At 41.4% G+C, this 19,516-nt stretch overlaps 2 long non-coding RNA genes across 2 annotated transcripts in view; one reads left to right on the plus strand and one right to left on the minus strand.

Annotated features, from left to right (window-relative positions):
• LOC309507584 overlaps positions 1–17,416 on the plus strand; it is a 116,427-nt gene extending 99,011 nt beyond the window's left edge. The window contains exon 3 of the long non-coding RNA XR_014209195.1: positions 17,318–17,416. This is a non-coding gene — a long non-coding RNA (uncharacterized lncRNA). The remainder of the gene's footprint in view (positions 1–17,317) is intronic.
• On the minus strand, positions 13,924–19,030 carry LOC309507583. The gene is made up of 3 exons (XR_014209194.1): positions 18,788–19,030; positions 17,253–17,459; positions 13,924–17,058 (listed from the first exon to the last, which is right to left on the minus strand). It is a non-coding gene; the product is annotated as an uncharacterized lncRNA (long non-coding RNA).
• Positions 19,031–19,516: the final 486 nt, after the last annotated feature.

Genomic DNA, 19,516 nt, shown 5'->3' on the forward strand with positions numbered 1-19,516 from the left:
TACGCATAACTTCTAATCTATTTCATTTTCCTATTTAAATAACGCAAGTTCAATCGGTGTTTACAAAACATTATTTTCAGATTTCTCAAGCTAATGTCCCTTTCATAACATAATGTACACAACGTGTACATCTATACGAATATGACATATCGTCAAGAGATGGACAGATAGCTAGCGTTGGGAATACGATGATTGTTCAGGTTTGATCTCCGTGAACAACAGCCATGTCTGAACTCAGAGGAAGAAGCGCCCAATCCCGTGCAGTTTCTTCTGTTGCACCCACGTGGGATCCCTTTGCGGCTTTACAGCTTCTCAGCCAATCACAGAGTAGCATTCATATTCTCTCGACTGCAATTGGACAGTAAAGGTTAAGGCTGTCATTCAAGAAGGTTTGTTGTCAATCAATACCACGCGGGGTCAAGCGCTGACAAATGCCTGTGCTTCTCGCTCTTCTGCCCGTGAATAGTGCCTGGAATGGCTGCTTAATTAGCTTCGAATGGCTTTTCTTTCCAGTTCAAACAATCTGTTACTACCACGTGGTAATGAGAGCCTTACATAAAACAAAGGAGCAAAGGAGCATGCAAACACTTAATAACATAAAAAAATCCCTTCGCTCATAACCACATGTTACTCACATATAAAATAGCATCGTTATAGCAGTATAAGTTGATTTTATTTCTTGAAAAAAGAAATAAATTAAGAAAATGTAAAATTGTGTCTGAACATGATGATATTTGTTTACAAACAAGTTAGTCAGTATTTAGAGAGCAATTAATGCTTTGTGATTAGGGCATTTAATATTGTATGTTAATTTTGTTATTTATGTTTATCTTATTTTTTTAGAGAAGTCTCTTTTTTATATATATAAAAATGATCTATCTTGTCCTATTTTTTCCCCGCTATTCATATTTTATTTATTATTATATTTTTATTGTTGTTTACTTGTTCTTGGATTTGCATATCACATACTTTTCTATTGTTGTTTACTTGTTCTTGGATTTGCGTATTTAATACTTTTCTATTTTATAATATGCATATCAATATGGATAATATACAACATATAAACACCAGGGTGGTCTTGTAAAAAAAAAAAAAAATGCAATGCACCATGAATTTGCTTAATGTTTATTCCAGGTCTGGGACTACTTACAGCTCAGTGATGTGAAGTCTTTAGTATTTATGGACTGTGGTTTTGGTTTTGAATCGAGGGTGTCATGCATAGAGACACACGTCATGTTCTGTTGTTGGCTTGTGACTGATACTCTTGATTCTGTCCATCCTTTTGATAAAAAAAAAGGAAAAAATCAGGAGGTGCTTATCAGGGCTGTTCTTTTGGCTGAAAGAGAATGTATGTGTGTGTGTGGGTGTCAGAACTGGCAGACTAATCTCTCCCAGGCAACCCCCCATCCTCCTCAATAGAAAGTGCTTGGATTTAGAGCAACAAAAGACTAGGCCTAACCCCAGGGAGAAGGCCAGGGCCCCTCCACCCACACAGACCTCCTCACTGTTTATTTACACGGAAACCCCAGCCACTGTGAAACTCCCACCCCCAGGATTTACACATGCCACTATTTGCAGAGGTGCTTTTAATTCTTTGCAGAACAAGGATCGCCTGCCCCGCTCTCAACCTGAGCCGCTGCCCAGTTCCCACACGTACACACACACACATATACAAAACCTAAACACATGACCGAAAACATCCAGCCACGCTCAGACATTTGAGTAACTATGTGCACATATTCCAGTTATTCAGCTCGTCTTGTGTTTCTCCCTCTTGCCATTGTAGATGGCTCTTTCCTGTTCTGGCTCAGCTGTTGTTAAACATTCAGTATAATGCCAGTACATAAGAAGACTATACATCTTGTGAGCCTTTAATGGTTTCATGCACGCTGAAAACGAGGCACAGATAAATAGTTGAATCTGCACCAGCATTCATCACCATCCGATTGGTGCCTTATGCAGATTTGTTCAGTATGTGGTCATTAATGTGACGCACATAAGAAGCCAGGGTGAAATGTAAACTCTCAGCCCATAAATGAGTAATGCGCCACACTCTCCACCATATTCAATTGGAAGGTTCCCGCTCATGGAGCATAAAATGGGGGGCTTATTTCTGTGATGAGTGAGTATTGTGCCGTAGCGCTGTCTCCAGGGCACTGACATGCTTGCGCTTTGGTACCTAAAAGCCAGGAGAACAGAGAGTGCAATCACACACACACGCATTCCAAGCCCACAATGGGCCCAGTGTGTGGTGAAGGGAATTGAATGGCCCACAGTGTATCAGGGTGACTCGTCAGGCTGTAATCAATGCAAACAGGATGAAAGGCCTTATCAAAAGGGACAAATGCAGACATGAACAGTGTCGCCAAACAAAAAGGGATGGAGCCGTTGGCAGAGGCTCCGGTCCAGGCTGAATGCAGCCAGCAGCGGGGAAACAGAGCCAATTACTACTCTGAAATTCTAATTCTCTGACATCAACAGCCACTCATTGATATCTTAAAGCCTCAAGTACAGGCATTAGCACTACGTGCTGCAAGCTAACGGAAATGCATTGTCTCTGCACTGCACTATACACAAATTAGATCGTCTGATAGTCTAATTATTTTATACTTTGGCTGAATGTGACTTTATGATGATTAGTCATTAGGGGTGTAACAATATATTGTAATTTTGTATTTTTGGCTAAGCAGAATCATTAATATTCTATTCTGGTGTCACCACTGCCCTGTGCATGAGGGAGAATGACAAAGTCCAAGCCTATTCAAGTTCATTAAATTTAGCATTTTTAATGAACTGTTCTTTTGTTTACAATATGTGTTAGAAGTAATCATAAAAAAATAAAAATAAATGTAACTCTGATTTGTCTTTGTTCAAAGCATCGTGAGAGTAGCGTACCATGAGATTAGTACTGCGTATCGAACCAAGTCATGTGATGAGTATATTGTTACACCTGTTAGTCGTTTATTTTTTGTATCGTTTTCTCTGGCTGTTGCTAATAAACGCAATCCTACTCATTTTGACATCACTTCAAGCGAAGATCTCATTACATGCGAGTGTCTGAAAGGTACAGCTGCCTGAGCAATTTGCTGGAACCGCCAAGGGTAAAACGCTGGCAGAATGAACAGTAAAGATCCCCCAAAACCTCTCAACCACAATGACCTTCTCACTGTGTTGTCGTAAAAATCAATAGCCCTGTCTACACTGCTTTAGAAGGGGCCTAACGGCCAAAGAAACGCCTCTCGCACACACTCCCTCCGGCCTGTTAATATTTCGCTACCAGTCAGATGGTCATTTTTTCCTCATTTGGAGGATCTGTTGAGAGTATATTCATATCCTCAGAGCAAGGGTTAATGCTATTCAGCCTCTGACAATAAAATGCTACAATGAGTCCCGTTTTGAGAACACAGCCGCATTAATGACTATTGTGCGCAGCGACTGACTCATCTGTCAAGAGGCTTGTATGCTCCCATTTACAAAGCCTCTCCTCCTCCATAATGGTAACGGCCATCATTTATTCCGCTCAGGCTGGCAGACTGTGTGATATCAAACCCTTGAAGTCTGACCTCCTGTCAGGCATTCTTAGCTACAAAAAGCTACTGAAAGCCTCTCTTGTGCCATTGTTGATTAGCAATCCATTAATATAGAGCATCACGTAGCTTCAGGTTAACCGCAAACCAGCGAGACGATGACACTTGTGAATACATTTTTTTTCTCTCCTACGAAGGGATTTCAGTGTTGTTGTAAACATGGCGCGACCCCCTCCACTCTCTTGTTAGCGTCAAACCCGTGGCTGCAGCGGCAAAAGGGCCCTCTGTTATCCGCGCTCTCGTCTTTTCTCTTCGAGTCACATCTCACTCAGACTAGGCCAGAGCAGAGCCGTTAGATAATTGCAAGCGACACTCACTTCGGCATTTACATCAATTTCACAATGAGCCGCTAAAGTTCCCAGAGCCTTTCCTTTGAACTCCCAGAGCACAAACCGCTCCGTGTCTCTGTTGGATTCGGTCGCTCTCATTAAAGTGGAGAGGGATTAGTCACTGGGAGGGAGATTTTAATGGAGTATTGTGTCATTATTATTCCACACTGATCAACAAGGTCCTCTCACTCGCCACTGTTCCCCCAAACAACCCCTACCGCAGATTCTCGCTATTTTTCTTTGGGTCTAGCGCAAATTGTCCCCAAAGGATGAAGAACACAATGGGCCATAATCAAGGTGTAAACCCACCACACCTTGCAAGACGATGCCATTAGCATCTTGAAAATAGGAGAATCTGTTCTGTTTTTCACACGCCTCCCCCTCTCTGTTCACAACATCATTGTCAGTTTATGCCCACCCCCCTAAAAGATTAATCCGATTCTAATTAGATTCTGCCTCTCTTGTATTTTCACACAAATCAACACTATCTGTTGTACATCTGCGAAGGTCTCGTTTCTTGCGGCAGCAGTTAGATAAAATCAATGGAGTGTGATTGATGTAAGCTTTGTGCCTGACAGTTCTGTGATGAATCTAAGCAAAACTAATTGTCTGACAGATTTCCAGCGTGTGCGCGCTCATCTGCGAGCGCTGAGCTGCTGGGGAGAGAGACGGCGAAGCATATTACAGGAACGTTGATGTGCATTATTTTGTAGATCACTTCAAGACTGCATGGAGATCTGTTGCCATGGGAACTGAAAGCCCAGTGGATTGTGGGTCAATCACAGGGAGACTTGTCTGAGCAGATAGAAGGGGGAGTCGTCTGTCTGCAGCTGAGAACGCCACCCTCGGGGAGCGCTGCAGGTGGTGGCCTGGGTCATCATGCCATCAATGTGCCAGAAAGCGTAGCAGGGACCCTCAATATGTAAGCATGAAACAGTAGGGCTGTTATTTTCACGTGCATGGCAGCCTGATGGACTCTAGACTTTAGGGGGCTCCAGAAATTCTCTCTAATGCTGCAAGAAGATGCTTGCTTCCTCCCCCTTGCAACAAACAGCTTTAGCGTGCTGTCTGCTCTCATAACTGCTCTGTCGCTCGATGCTTTTCCATGCCAGGAGACTCACCGCAGGTTTCGAGCGCTGTCTACATGCCAAGTTGTTATCTCCTACGTGCTTGTTACTCACTTCCAGAATGTCATATGCAATGAACGCCGCTATGCTTGCTTTCCGCCACGCACACACACTGGCATGCAACTGTTCAATCAAAATCTGTTCAGAAAGGCTTAATAAAAAACAAATTATATTCATTTTCAAAGCTGGAATTAAGAATGCTTTAGTCAAAACATAATCTCTTTGTAAAGGTGCAGCACATAGTTGCCATGGAAACAAGTATGAAAAGTGCAATCCAAAGAAACCCAACAACGTATACGTTCGTATGATAAACCATGACTCATATTTTACTAAATACATTTGCTTTTTCAAGATAAGCAGTCTGGCAGTTCATTCTTCTAATTGACTTATAATGGAATGAAAGGATGGTTGTCCAGTCAACCTGACCCTGGACTCAACAAGTTAACAAATGCAGGCAGATAACCACGCATCAAAACCGATTATGCAAAGTAATGCATTAAAGTAATATATAAAAAAAAAAAAAAGGCTTTCAGCGCAAGTGAATGCTTTGAGAAGGATTAGGAGGCAGATTAAGTTATCAGTTGTCTGGCCAACAGTGGTGTTGTGTGATTATAGAGATGTATTGCAAGCACCGAACGCAGATATGACAATAATAAAAATTGTACCCCGTGCTCCAGAGGCCAGAGGACCTCTGTTTAGAGAATCTGCCAAACCACACTCGTGGGAGGAACAGAAGAACTCTTTGACAGTTCTTGAGATGGGAACTCTGAGGAATTTAATGATTCTGGTTTCTTAACGATTCCATCAACAGTTCTTTCAAATCTGAGGAAGAAATTATTACAAAACAAAAATGCAATTTTTGATCACTTCAATAGTAAATGTAAAATAACAATGAAAACTTATGGTAAAATATTTCAATAAAAATTGTTTGGTATAAAATACAGACAAAACTCTTTATTTGTCTCTTCAACTACACATTGTCAACAGCCAGTCAGTAACTCTTCTGATTTAGGGGTCTCAAGAGCAGAATGAATCAGATTACTTAATAAACTCTCCAAACAGGTCATAAGAGTCTTTCACTTGTAAAACGATTACAATGAGGAGTCGGACTTAAAGGGGGATAATTCACCAAAAAATTACATTTCTGTCATCCTTTATACTCACCCTCATCCTTCAAGTTGTTCCGAACCTGTATAACTTCCTTTCTTCTGCTGAACACAAAAGAAGATATTTAGAAGAATGTCGGTAACCAAACAGTTAATGGACCCCATTGGTTTCCATAGTATTCTTTTTTCCATACTATGGAAGTCAATGGGGTCCATCAACTGTTTGGCAACCCATATTCTTAAAAAAAAAAAAATTTTGTTCAACAGTAGAAAGAAATTAATTCATGTTTGGAACAACTTGCGCCGCTGACAGAATTAAAAAAAATTTAAGTGAACTATCCCTTTGGATACACTGAATAATCAGACTTTACTGGTCGCACTGTCTGTTCTTGATTCATTTGAGGACTTCACAGGTCTAATTGTATTTTTCTCACTGACTAGCAATGCAGGGAACACTTTCAGAGTATTTTAGCACAGCGATCCGATGACACATGCAAAAACTGTGAACTAGACCGAACACCCAAAATCATTTGGCTCTGGTTTTCTTTTTTTAAATTATATTCAGAACCAGTTCTCAGTTCCTATGATAGGGACCCAAGCGGTCACAAGATGTTGCAATGTTGGCATTCAGAAAGATGTTTATTAAAAGCAGTTGTGCAAAATGCAAATAAATATGGTTAAGAGTTTAAATAGTACAAAAGTTATTAATAAAAACTAGAACTGCTAGGTACTAAAAAAGTACCAACTGCCCTCTTCAGCACTTGAGGCCAGAGTTTTACTGTGGTCAAGCAGTGCTACAATAACCTTGTCTAAATTTACTCTAAAACCACAATCCATCTGCTAGTCTCTTGCTTTGGTGACAGCCATCTTATATACACATCTACAATTACCAAGTTATCTCTTGCCTCACCATATGATTAATACATAAATACATAAGATTATTAAGTACAAGAGTTAAAAACAACATCAGTAAATACAATGAAAAGGATGGATAAAACCAAAACAAACATTTGTACAAACATTTCTATACATTAGCTAAAATGAGTGTTCCTTACAGGTTCACGCCTTATTTAAGGCCACGCCCACTCAGCTAAAAACAGAAATATAAACCATCAAGTAAATGTTATAAAATGAACTGTAAGAATACAATAAAAACAGTGATGGAAGACAGCATGGTCCATCACATTTCCCAACCTTAGATTTCACATATATTCTAATTAAGCAATAATATACAAGAGGCTGTGCTATAGTGTCACTGTATTGTTGAAGCTAAAGGGCATTGCAAATCTTTTGATAAATATTTTTTTTGGTGAAAAATCTACATTTGGCTTTTGTTCCTGTCCCACACCTGAGCTCCATCAGGGTGACCATACTCAGTTTGACGGTAACGTTCGGACAGGCTCAGGCAGCCAGTGCTGCTTTCACAGAACAAAGGCTGGGGCTTATACTTCACACGGCCCCTATTCATTTTCTTCCAAGATACTGTAATTTCATGACTTCCACACCATGGAGAGTCTCTTTTCTTATTTCCTGCCACAAAAGCAATAAAGCCCTGCTCCTCCAGGCAAAATTGCCTGTGCACAAGCACTCCTATAGCTGCTGACTGACACATGCTCCCTAAAAAAATTACTCCTCCATCTACGGTGCTGTGCCGCCTCAGAGGGGGACTCCATTCCATTATTAAGTTGAAAACGAGAGAGAAAGATAGAGAGGGAATGTAATAGAGTGATACGGTGAGAGAGGAGGAGAAAAATGAGAAGGACGACTAGAGTCAAAGAATAATAGAGAAGCCAGAGAGCGAGAAAAGAGGCAGGGGGAGAGAGAGATGTCTTTTACGTGGAACAACAGATCGATGGATAGAGTGGGATTTCTGACAGGAGATGAGGCCTGGTGTTAAGAGTGAGCGTCTAGCTGGAACCATGGCCTTTCTGCAAGCGATCGCTCACTGGGACGAGAAGATCCGTGAAGAGGAGCACTTCCGATCTCACCAGTGGGTCTGCAAAACAATCAGCTGGAAATGACATTGATCACTGGTCTGAGACCTATACGTTCACGCAATAGCTCCCCTTGCCATTCGGCCATTTAACAAACAAAAACAGCCATGTGATAACGACAGAATCCTCACAGCGCTGATATCGCTGGAATGAGGTCATTACGTTTGCTAATTTAAGATTTCTGATATCATATGGCACGAGGATCTCAATAAGAGCGAACAGAAGCCATGCAAATTAATGTGGTTCTACAGTGTGAAACTAAGCCTCTTATTTTTCCTTCAAATGAGGATTTAAATTGACTTCCTTTTTGAAATCTAATTATTAGCCTGTGCCCTCCAAAAGTCTCCCTGAAAGCGCCTCCAGCATGCCGCTTATTAACATACACACAACCAACGGCAAGCTTAAAACAAATTGTATATTTAGCGTGTGGTAATGGGATTAAATCCAGCTGAATTCAGGAGTGTGTCTCGCGTTTAAACGGCCCCAATATCACAGCTTCATTACGGTAGCTCCTCCACTTCTCTCGGCTCTGTTTACACTCAATTTTACTCCTCCGCCTCCCCCGTTCAGTCGCGCCTCTCAGCTATTCAACAGATTGTGCTCAAATACTGATCCAGAAATCTAAGACAATCATAAATAATAAAAGATTACACCAATCTCAGAGCATGCTGGTAGTTTCCCAGCAGCAATGAGCACACAGAGAAGTAATTGTTAGCCATCTGTGCACCAGATTGGTAAGAGAAGATGGTAAACAAAGAGCACAGTGTACCTGCTACATTGTGCACTCCTAAGCCAGCCAACATTAAAGGCTTTGATGACGTGTGGCGGGCAGGAATCGAAGCATGGTCCAAAATATTTTCATGCAGATCCAAATACGTGGGCCGACATTCCAGGCCTGTGATATTGCCGCCACTTTTGCCTAATGAATGTGCCGCCGTGTGAATGCTGGTGCAATGTATCACTCTGCAAGTGAGATGGAGAAAGAGATTGGTTAGAGAGTAATTAGAACGGCAAATGATTGCAATTTACATCTGACACATTTCATGTTCCAGAGGGTAAAATGATGTCATAAACGTTCCGTCTTTGTAGCCACATTAATCATTCATCCCAGAGCCAAGACTGGTTTTACTGGAGCACTGATATCACGCAAGGTGTCATTTCCCATAAGGCTTATCGCTGAGATTTCTTTGCTGATCTCAAACCAGTTTGCCTTCAAAATGGACCATGAAAGATGTCGAGATAATCAATACAAGATTTTCCAAGCATTATTCCACTGTTACGAGTATCCTAATTTTATGCAAGTCAAATGTTTTTACTTTTTTCCAATCTTATTAATGGTTATGCTTCATACAGTAAATGTAAAAACAGTAACCAACACTTGAATGGGGCAAAACATGTTTTGATTGACACACTCCTCCAGTTTCACAGACAAGACTTAAGCTAGTCCCTGACTAAAATGTATGTTTGCTCTGTTTTAACTGAAAGCAACTTGCACTGACATATCTTTAAATATGTCAGTGCCATTGTTTTGTCTTAAGATGCACACATGTAATGTGTTTTTCTAAGGCTATAAAAGCTGCTTAAATGTCCTAATTGAACTAAGGCTTACTCCTAGCATGATCTAAGTCTGTGAAACCGGGCCACTGTGTGTGTCATTTTTTATATGTATGTCATGAACAAGTCATTAGTATGTTGTTGTTATTGTCATTGTCACACAGTTGTAAAACTGCATTTCTGGGTGAGAATACAAAAAGACAATGTGCTGCTTAGCAGCTTCCCACTCAGTGTGGGGTGTCTGTCAGACTGATAAAGTGTAAAGGCATTGTGTGTGAGTGTGTACACAGATAAAGAGGAAGATGGAGAAAGTAAAACACAGTTCTTGTGTGCTTCTTGAATCCGAGAGGTCTGCCCAAGCACTCTCCCTCCCTCTTTCCATCACTCTCTCTATGGCCGAGATGCGAAAATACATTTTCAGGTCCAATGAACAGTCCAGAGCGAGGAGAGAGAGGGAGTGGGACCGGGTCTGCTCATGCTGTTGCTGTATCTGGAGTGTGAAAGGCAGATTAATCCATATTATCTGACGTGCCACGGGGACTCGCTGGGTGCTCTCTGCTCACTTGCTCCTCAAACTGCTCTGTGACATTTCATAAGATAATTCAGCAACAACAACATCCAGTGTTTCTATATCAAGGTGAATCTCTCCTGTGGAGATTGTACAGTCATGTGACCTCTGGGATATTGACCTGCCCCGAGAACTCTCTGAAATAGTCCTTGCACAAACAAAAAACATCACTTTCTCAGCACTCTGCATCTTAATCTCAGAGAGGGCTGACCTGGACTGTGACCTCCTCCCATCCCACAGGAATGCCACTAAGGAGAACGAGAGGAAAGAGAGGGAGGGAGGATGTGTGTGAGAGAGAGAAAGAGAAAAATGAGGCGAGTTGAGCGGGAGGATAGGCAGCATTAATGAGCTGTGTTTATGTTCAGCACTCTCCTGTTGATGGCGGTTAATGAAGCCGAGTACAGTTAGCGGAGGGATTGGGACACGCTATCAGTAATTAAAATCCCCCTCATTAGCAGAGCTTAGGAGGGGAGAGGAGACAAACACAGGCAGGTGCACCAGCTGCACTTCTCTCTCTATTTCAGAGGCCGCTGGGGGAATGGTGTGTGTAAGCCTACGGATGTTTGTGTGTGCATGTCTAATGGAAGGGCTGTATTTGCTGTAATCTTCTCCTTTCAATATGTCCCGTGTTTTCATTTTCATTTTTGTCTACTCTAAACTATCAAACATTTTCCAATGGTGTTATCTTTAAGTCGCTCAAAAAAAATATTAAAGCTACACTGTGTAATTTGTTGATTCTTAGCAAAAAACACTTTGTTCTTTCAAAATGATATGTGCTCATTAATGTGGAATTACTTCTACCAACTAATCAAGTATTCTCGTAAGCGTAGAATCTGCCATTTAGAATACATACGAGCGAGTCGCTCGAATGGCGGCAGCCATGTTGCGCCTCCATCTTGAAAATACATTAGCCAAAGAGGGACATACCTGGAAATTCAAGCTTCGCCTTTCGCACTTTTACACTCAGTGGCACTGTGATGAATGCGAGAGGGAGATTACTCGCGACTGCCGGCAGATTTGAAATAATACGGCCACCTTAGTAAAAGGCCCTCGGAATGGGAGGGGCTAGAAAGTAATATTCATTCGCTAGATGGGAGAAAATCCTACACAGTGTAGCTTTAAACAAAAAGTTGAGGGGCCTTAAAAGCACATATTCTTTACATGTAAGATAGATTACAAAAAGGAGGTATAGCCATAAATGGGCCGCTTGCATGTTGTTATTAAGATCTGATAGAACATCAGCAAATATAAACACTCATTAAGGAATAATTGATGACGACTTATTTCAAATTTAGAAAATATTACTGTTCCAATGTATTTTTGAATACAGCCTTGGTAAATACAAGAGCTAACTTTTGGCTAACTTTACAAGGAGCACCAAAAGACATCTTGGATTTTGGACACTTGTAATCTTATCTATATGTACTTTAAGGCCCCCAACTTTTTGTTTTTACTTCCTTTTTAGGCTTAATGATAGCTTAAATGTAAAATGTAATTTGACTTGCGCTTATATATATTTCCGTTCTCAATTTTCCAAAAAGATGAAAAGGATCTTCATACATATAAAGGAATTATGGATATAGAACTCAAATTCCACCTATTTATACTACTTTAAAGATAAGCAGGATAAATCCCAACTCTGGGGTTTAATATTCTCAGCACAAAAAAATATTGTACATTAGTATCATTTTTTAAAAGATGATGATGGGTAACAGTAATTCCTCCATGGACTTTATCAGCATAACGACAGTCATTCCTTTAGGGAGTGCATAACAGATGTACAACACACACAGTTCCTAAACCAGAAGATAGTTGATTTGAATCTGTGTAAAGCCCAAAGGCTCCTCCAAAATACTATATAGCGGTCGATGGCAGCAGTGAGAGCAGAAGAAAAGGAGACATCAAGCAAAACAATTTTTCTTAAGAAATTCTGAGTGGTGCTTGCCTTGCCAAAAGTTGCCTCCATGATGTTACAGTATTTGGTTATTGCTATGTGATTACATATGTGATTACTTATCATCAAAGATGCCTTGATGACATATCTAAAAAGAAAACTGACATTTATGTTTTTTTAGCAAATTAAGTAGAAATATAATATATTCAGTCTCATTCACTGACGAGTTCATAAGACAGTAAGTAAATAAACACGAATGTTCGTATGATGTAAAATGTAAGTAAACATACGCATCACAGCACTGCACATGTGTGGAAGGTATTTTTGAATAATTTTTTGTTTACATGCTTTTTCCCCCCTTTTTTTCCCTTGTTGATCAGATTATTTAAGGTCTACACCCCTTTCAATTGGATCGTTTGCGGTGTTTATATGATGAGCGGATTGGGCCATCATCGGTCTGATCATAAACAGATTATTTGGGTGCATGTAAACGAAGCTAATGATGCTTCCCTTAGCAACATCAACTGATAAACACAGACAGAAAGAAATCGGAAGGGAGAGAAGTGAGAGACTGAGGGTCAGGAGGAAACGGAGAGAGATAGAGAGCACTTTACAATGTGACGGAAGCCCAAAGTGGACTGAACTGTGTGCCATCTCAGCCACAGCCCATGCTGGATCCTGTAATCGGCCCCCACCACTGAAACCACTGCCGCTGCTGCTGGCAGCCAACACAGACGCGGCCTGGCCTCGGCTTGCCAGTTTGTTTACACAGCATGCAGACCCAGCCATTAACAACGGGAGCCCTGTCAGGGAATAAAAAGAGACACTTTTCATGTCTGAGGCCTGTAATTGTGGCTCTTGTGTGATGTTTTTTTCCCGCTTCTGACCCCTAGCGCTGAGGTCGGGAAGCCGCTTAACATGGGGTTTAGCGTGGAGCAGACTACCCTGTATTTGGGACTGCGGTAGTACTGAGTGGTGCCTGGGCCCCTGCAGTTGTATGCAATGTCTATGGCTATGTGATTGATTCAGCTGTAACACATAGACTATTATAATGGTTCCATGGGCATCCAGATCACAGGACGTATTCAGATGAGCGCAGTTGCTTCTTACACTGTGATGTCTTATTTTCCTTCCTGCTCAGACTCTGTTTTGATATTTCATATGGTAGCAAGCTGTAAAAAGTATTGAAGCATTTCCTCTAAAACCCAGAGGCAGAGAGACGTTCATGTCCCTCACCTGCACTCATTGCAAACATGCAGAAAACACTGCGCAGACAATCCTACATGTGGAAATGTGCAGTGCAGTAAACTTGTGACAGCTGTTAATATTAATATCAAGCTCTTTTTTCCTCCTTCCTTTCTTTTTTCCCACTTTTTTCCATGTATATACCATATACACACATCACTGTTAAAAAGTTTGGGGTAAGTTAGATTTATTTATTTTTTAAAGAAAGAAATTAATACTTTTATTTAGCAAGGATACATTACATTTATGCTATACAAATGAATTCAGTCGTTTTTAAACTTACTATCCATCAAAGAATCCTGAAAAAATTTGTATTCACAGTTTCCACAAAAATATTAAGCAGCACAAATGTTATCACCATCAATCAAATGCAGCTGTTAAAATTTTACTTTGCCATAACAGGAATAAATACATTTTTTAAATGTATTCAAAAGAAAACAGTTTGTTTAAATTGTAATAATATTACAGTTTTATGTATTTTTTATCAAATAAAAACAGACTTGGTAAGCATAAGAGACTTCTTACTAAAAAGTTTAAAAACATCTTACTGACTACAAACTATAAAACAGCAGTGTACGCATCATAAACATATAACAATGTAACAGTTCCATTTAAAAACTGTTTATGAGTTGACTAACATTTACAGTCAGACAAAACAGCAGGCTTGTGGACACTGGTGGGACAGAGGGGGAAGATAACTTGGCTTGACTCCTGCTTTTTCCCCTTTGATACCTCCAGATAAGTCGGACCCTCAAGGAATCTTATCTCAGCCTTGTATCCTGTGCAAATGTACAGTTTAGTCTGAGAGATTTTAACAACTGAATATGACAGGGACAAAGGGCAGCACCCCGTGGGGAGAGGAAGGAGAGAGAGAGTGGTGACTCTCGCCTGGGTGACACACAGTTTCTGCCCCCAGCGCCTTGAGACGGCTCGATGAGAGATCTAGGTCTGCGGTACCTAGGAGAGAAGCACTCTTCCACTCCATCACCCCCCAGCCAATGGGTGTAAGAGCGGGGTGTCGACTCCTATTATACACAGAGCCTTCATCCCACAGCACTGCACTGCTGTTACGGTAAGCACAGAGGCCTCGGAGGTGACATGAATTACTGTGGACAGAAAGCACCACATTTGCTCAAGCCCTCTACCTTTGATGCACAGCCACGTACCAAGCTGCTGCAATGGTGAAGCCAGGTGCTGGGTGGGTAATTAGGTTACTGGTGTTCAGGAGCTCCTGGGTGGGCCACGCTGGTATGTGGCATTGGTATAACAGGGTCACTGGTGAAACAGCCACATCCCCTTGCGCTATGAACACACACACATACCCACATTGTGGTGTCTGAGCTCTCAGCCCATTTTGGTAAAACTGTGGCCTGGCAGCGCTCGCCATCCCACCCAGCCTGGGAAGAGCTGAGGTCAGGGCCGTCAGCCAACGCTGGATCACTCTTTTACCACAGATCCATGTGTGTGAGTTTGTGTGAAGGAGGGAGACCCACAAGCCTTATTACAGACTGAGAACTGGACAAATTTGAGGCCTCCATAAAAACAAACACATCCCACACACAAACTTTAAAAGCGAACTCCCCTAGTCGAAGAAAAACACAAAACGTCGGACACAAACGTCCACCTCAAAGTTTCCAAAAGAATATTTACCATCTACACAAAGACTACTTTATAGAATGTATAGCATTAGAGTTTAAGAATTGAATTAAATTCCAATTCATTTCTTGTATGTAAATTGAAGTAGCGAGCAGCAGGACGCAAAATTGGAATTCAAATTAATTAAAGTAGAATTAAATTGAATCAAAATTCATATGACTAATGTTAACTAGAAAAGCACACAAGTGGTGACTTTAAGATTTATAGGCCTTATGAACAGAGATACAACACTATAGAACGATGGATAGAAAGATAATAACTGACGAACGAAGGTGAAAGTGAGCCATTTGTAAATTTTGCACAATGCTGGTTTTGGAGCACAGCCTACGTTGCATCCAAATCAAACACCAGGAGGAGCGTGCAGTCAGCTGGGCTGTGTGGAGCAGTCGTCTGTCTCTAAATGATGATGTCACAGCCTTTCGTAGGTCCCCCGGGCTGTGATTTATGAGCTAATCCAGGCTTGTCTCCTTGTCCTCCAGGTCTGTCCCTCCCCAGGGGTGTGCTAATGGGACAGCATGCTGAAGCCACAACACCGCAGCTGCCCTCTCCGCTCCCACAGCCTGCTATCCATCTACTGTACTAACAGAACTAAAATAAGCTGCTGCCCTGCACGCTAGTATACTCTCAGATAATCACACAGACAAACAGCCAATGTATAAGCCTCTCTGCTTGGACATGATGTATACAGGAAACAATTTCCACCCTCTGTCCAGTCCCAGCCTATTTTATAGGAGAAATTACCTTTAGACTGATCATGAAGACACCTATTGACCCATTTTTCCCCCAGATGTACTCAGAAAAGCAATTTGTCCCCGCTAAAGTCAAACTGATAGGTGGCAAGATGAATGGATTAAGGCAGGCAGGAGAGGGTGCACTATGCCACAAGGCACTAAATCACCAGATTATTAGTTTCATGGGCGAAGCCCGCGAGAAAATAATTGCTAATGTTCCCAGAGTAACCAAGGGAAATGAAGGTAATGGAGCAATTTATAAACTCTGATTGGTATACATGGAAAACTTCCAGCCCATCTCCTTTGTTATTTTACTGCTCTCGATAAAAAGCACCCTGGGGCGGCTGGAAGGCTGCGGCCAGCCATTAAAATCAATACCGCTGCCGTGTCACTGTTGTTGTTTTCCTTCTCTGTTATTTTTAGTGGCTGGGACAATGAGCCTGCCTCGCTGCTGTAAATCAATGAAATACGAAAAGGATAAAAACCACACAGACATCAAGCTCCCATAATTCATCTCTATGCCGTCTTCAACCCACTTTGGGTTGAACTTTGGCCATTCATCCAATACAGTGAACACTGTGGTGTGACCACTCAAGAATAAGAATAGGAGATGTCTCAGCATGTCAACAGAGGAGCTCTTAACCACTACAATCATGGCCGTGTATTGATTGCCCATGACAAGAGAGTTTTAGAAAAACCTGGCAGCTAGTGTTTGTCCTCACAAAAAGGAGAACGCAAGAAAGGAAAGTACAATGAAAACAATCCTTTTAAAAGTTCTCTCCTGTATTAATACACCAAAATATCTATAAGTAATGCGTATAGGCAGATTCCCTTAAAAAGTGTATACATAGCAGCTCTTTGATGCTATTAGTGTCCCAACGAAACCGACATTATTACATAGTTCTGTCATGAAACTCTAGATGGCGCAGGCTAATAGATCTAACTCATTTGGTAGCGATTACAATCACGTCATTATCTACATAGCACAGCTTTGGTTGTTGTTGGATCAGGGGACAGTGAGCTGCGGCTCAACATTCAAACAAATACCGGTAGTGTTGCTGTTAGCAGTCTGCAGCACGCTTTCAGAAACCCTCCACCTTCCCCAGCTCCACCTGTATAGATCTGGTACAGGGGTTAATTCATGTATATTACATGTGCAGCAGCAGCAGCGTGTCTTACTTACTCACAGCAATGTCTGTGAATGTATTGGTAGTAGCAAGTCCCATACTTGCTCTGCAGCAGCAGCAGCGTAGCAGATCTATTCCGCCTAGACCAAACACATTAACATTGCCATTACCATGCCAATCTCTATTACCATACCAATCTTCCGAGAGTTGTCATGATAAAAATTAAAGCTATAGCATAAGTTCTAACAGGAAGACTCAATTGTTACGTCACTTATTACCTTCACATCTAACCAATCATGTTCTAATACTTGTAGTATAAAAGATCAGTACTTACACATGTCTGAGTTTGCAGATGCTGACGCCAACATTCACCTCCATCCTCCCCACCACCACCACCAGGATGGTCCCTGCCCATACCTCCCAGGGGGTCGGCTGCGCCCCTGCCTTCGTCTTCAGGCAGAAAATGCAGATTCCGTTACCCTCTGATTGTGAGCTACGGATGGGGCCTACGCCAAAGAACCTCATGCTTGCTCTTGCTGGTCTGTTAATAAATTAATGCTTTGTTACGTCATTTTGCCTCCCGAGTCTTTCTGGTAGAACTGAGTTTCACTGTTTATCCAACCAGTGACAGACAGTTTTCAGGAAAACTGTTTGAAAACAGTCATTAGTGGTTTCAAAAGGTTGTCACATGCATTTTTGTACAAAATATTCACTATTTCGGTCTATCATATGTGTAAAACTGACTTCAATTTATTTTTTATTTTTTACTTTTGACATGAAGATGCCTTTTTATCCTTTCCTTGCCCTGTGCTTCTAACTTGCTAAATAAACAAATATACACATTTTTAAGAAAATTACCATAATGTTTTATGTTAATTTACCAGTTTGTTACTATTACGTTAACTGTAATGTTATTTCATAAACACAATAACCAAAACTTTACCATGTAATCAATTTACATTTGAAAATATGATTCACTTTCTATAAGAAGCACCTTTTTTCATGACCTTGAAATGTCAAATAAAAACTGCCAATTCTTTTAAATTTCAGATTTTCTGGTGAAATTAATGGGGGGGAAAATGCTTAATTGACTTGAAACTTAAATACACCCTTAAAGATTAGCACATTCACTTTGGCATTAAACGAAATGTGCCCATTTTTCCTATCACCGTCAATAAAATCATTAATTTCCAACTCTGTGATGTCTAAACGGGGTATTTTGTTGAGATGTATGAGGGCGGAAATGTTCTGCAGATGTAGGTTCCTCTAATGTGGTTGATGAAAGCACAGACTTATCTGGTTAGAGGCTTCATTTCACCCAGACCACACTTTGCCCGATTTATACTTCCGTCACAAGGTGGGTGGTCTGAGCTGCCTCCGCTGTCTTTTTCCAGCCACTACCTACTTCTTCATCCTTAGAAAAGCATCTAAATAAGGCTGTTTGGGCTTCTATAACGTATTTGACCTATGCAGTGACATGCAAGTTTTCAAGTTTTCATACGGAGATACTTGGCGAAAGCTCAAGAATGTCACATTGTGCATACTGCAACATACACAATCCACTGAAAGGACATATCTCCAAATAACTGAAGTGTTCTTGAAAATCTGTGCCTTAACCTTACATTCAAAGCATGAGGTGAAAGTAAAGCTAGACTCTTCTCTGTGGTGTGATTTCTCTCTTTAGTTGTGTGATGGAAAAGCATGAATAGATCAGAATCGTATTAAAGAGGAACTGAAAGCACACTCAGATCTTGACCTTATTCTGTAACAAAACAAACATCATCTACGTGTCAACCCAAAGCCCTCAACCATACTTTCCATGCCACTTCCTTTAGTGTGGTTTGGTTAAACTAGCGTGTTCTCGCTTACATTTTTCACACTCGCTTCGGCATCTCAGATGGCGCATGTGTCGATGTCCCACCAGCAAAGCCGCAACTTTGTTCAGACATGTGCGAGTAGTTATCGCATTAGGCCCTGCTGTCTGTTTAGCTGCTTTGGTTTTTTATGTGGGTGCAGATGAGAGCAAGCTCTTACGTGCAATGGCACGATTGCAATGTGTGTTGTTGTGTGCACGGAGACGATTGGATCCCATTGGCTCCGACTTCCTGTTATCACATCAGAGAAACCGCGCGAGTAGAAGAGGTGTGGAGAGAGAGAGAGAAATGAGAGTGAGCTTAAGGAACAGACAGTCATAGATAAAAGGAGATAAAGAGATAGAAATCTGTGAAGCGTGGTAAACGGTACACTCTGGCAAGAAATGCTGGGAGGTCAGTTGTGAACATTTTTTGGCTGTTGCCATGACAACAGACAGCCCTGCCAGTTAGTGTAAGTGGAATTTAGTGTGGAGCCTAGCACTCTGCCCCATGCTGTCACAGAACTAGCTGTGCCCCAGCCACAGCGAGTTGACACATCCAGTCCCCCCTTCGGCATGATTTACCTCGCTGTCAGCATATTCAGAAAGAGTCAGACGCGCCCGGAAGTGCCAGTAAAGCACACCGTTATGTTTTGCACGCAGCTCGGAGTGAAAGCATGCACCGTCTCCCAGGAGGACTGGCCTAATATAGAGCAAACAAAAAAAGATGCAGGAAAATCGAAGTG

The sequence above is a fragment of the Leuciscus leuciscus genome, assembly GCF_965113295.1.
Source record: "Leuciscus leuciscus genome assembly, chromosome: 10".
Lineage (NCBI taxonomy): Eukaryota > Metazoa > Chordata > Actinopteri > Cypriniformes > Leuciscidae > Leuciscus > Leuciscus leuciscus.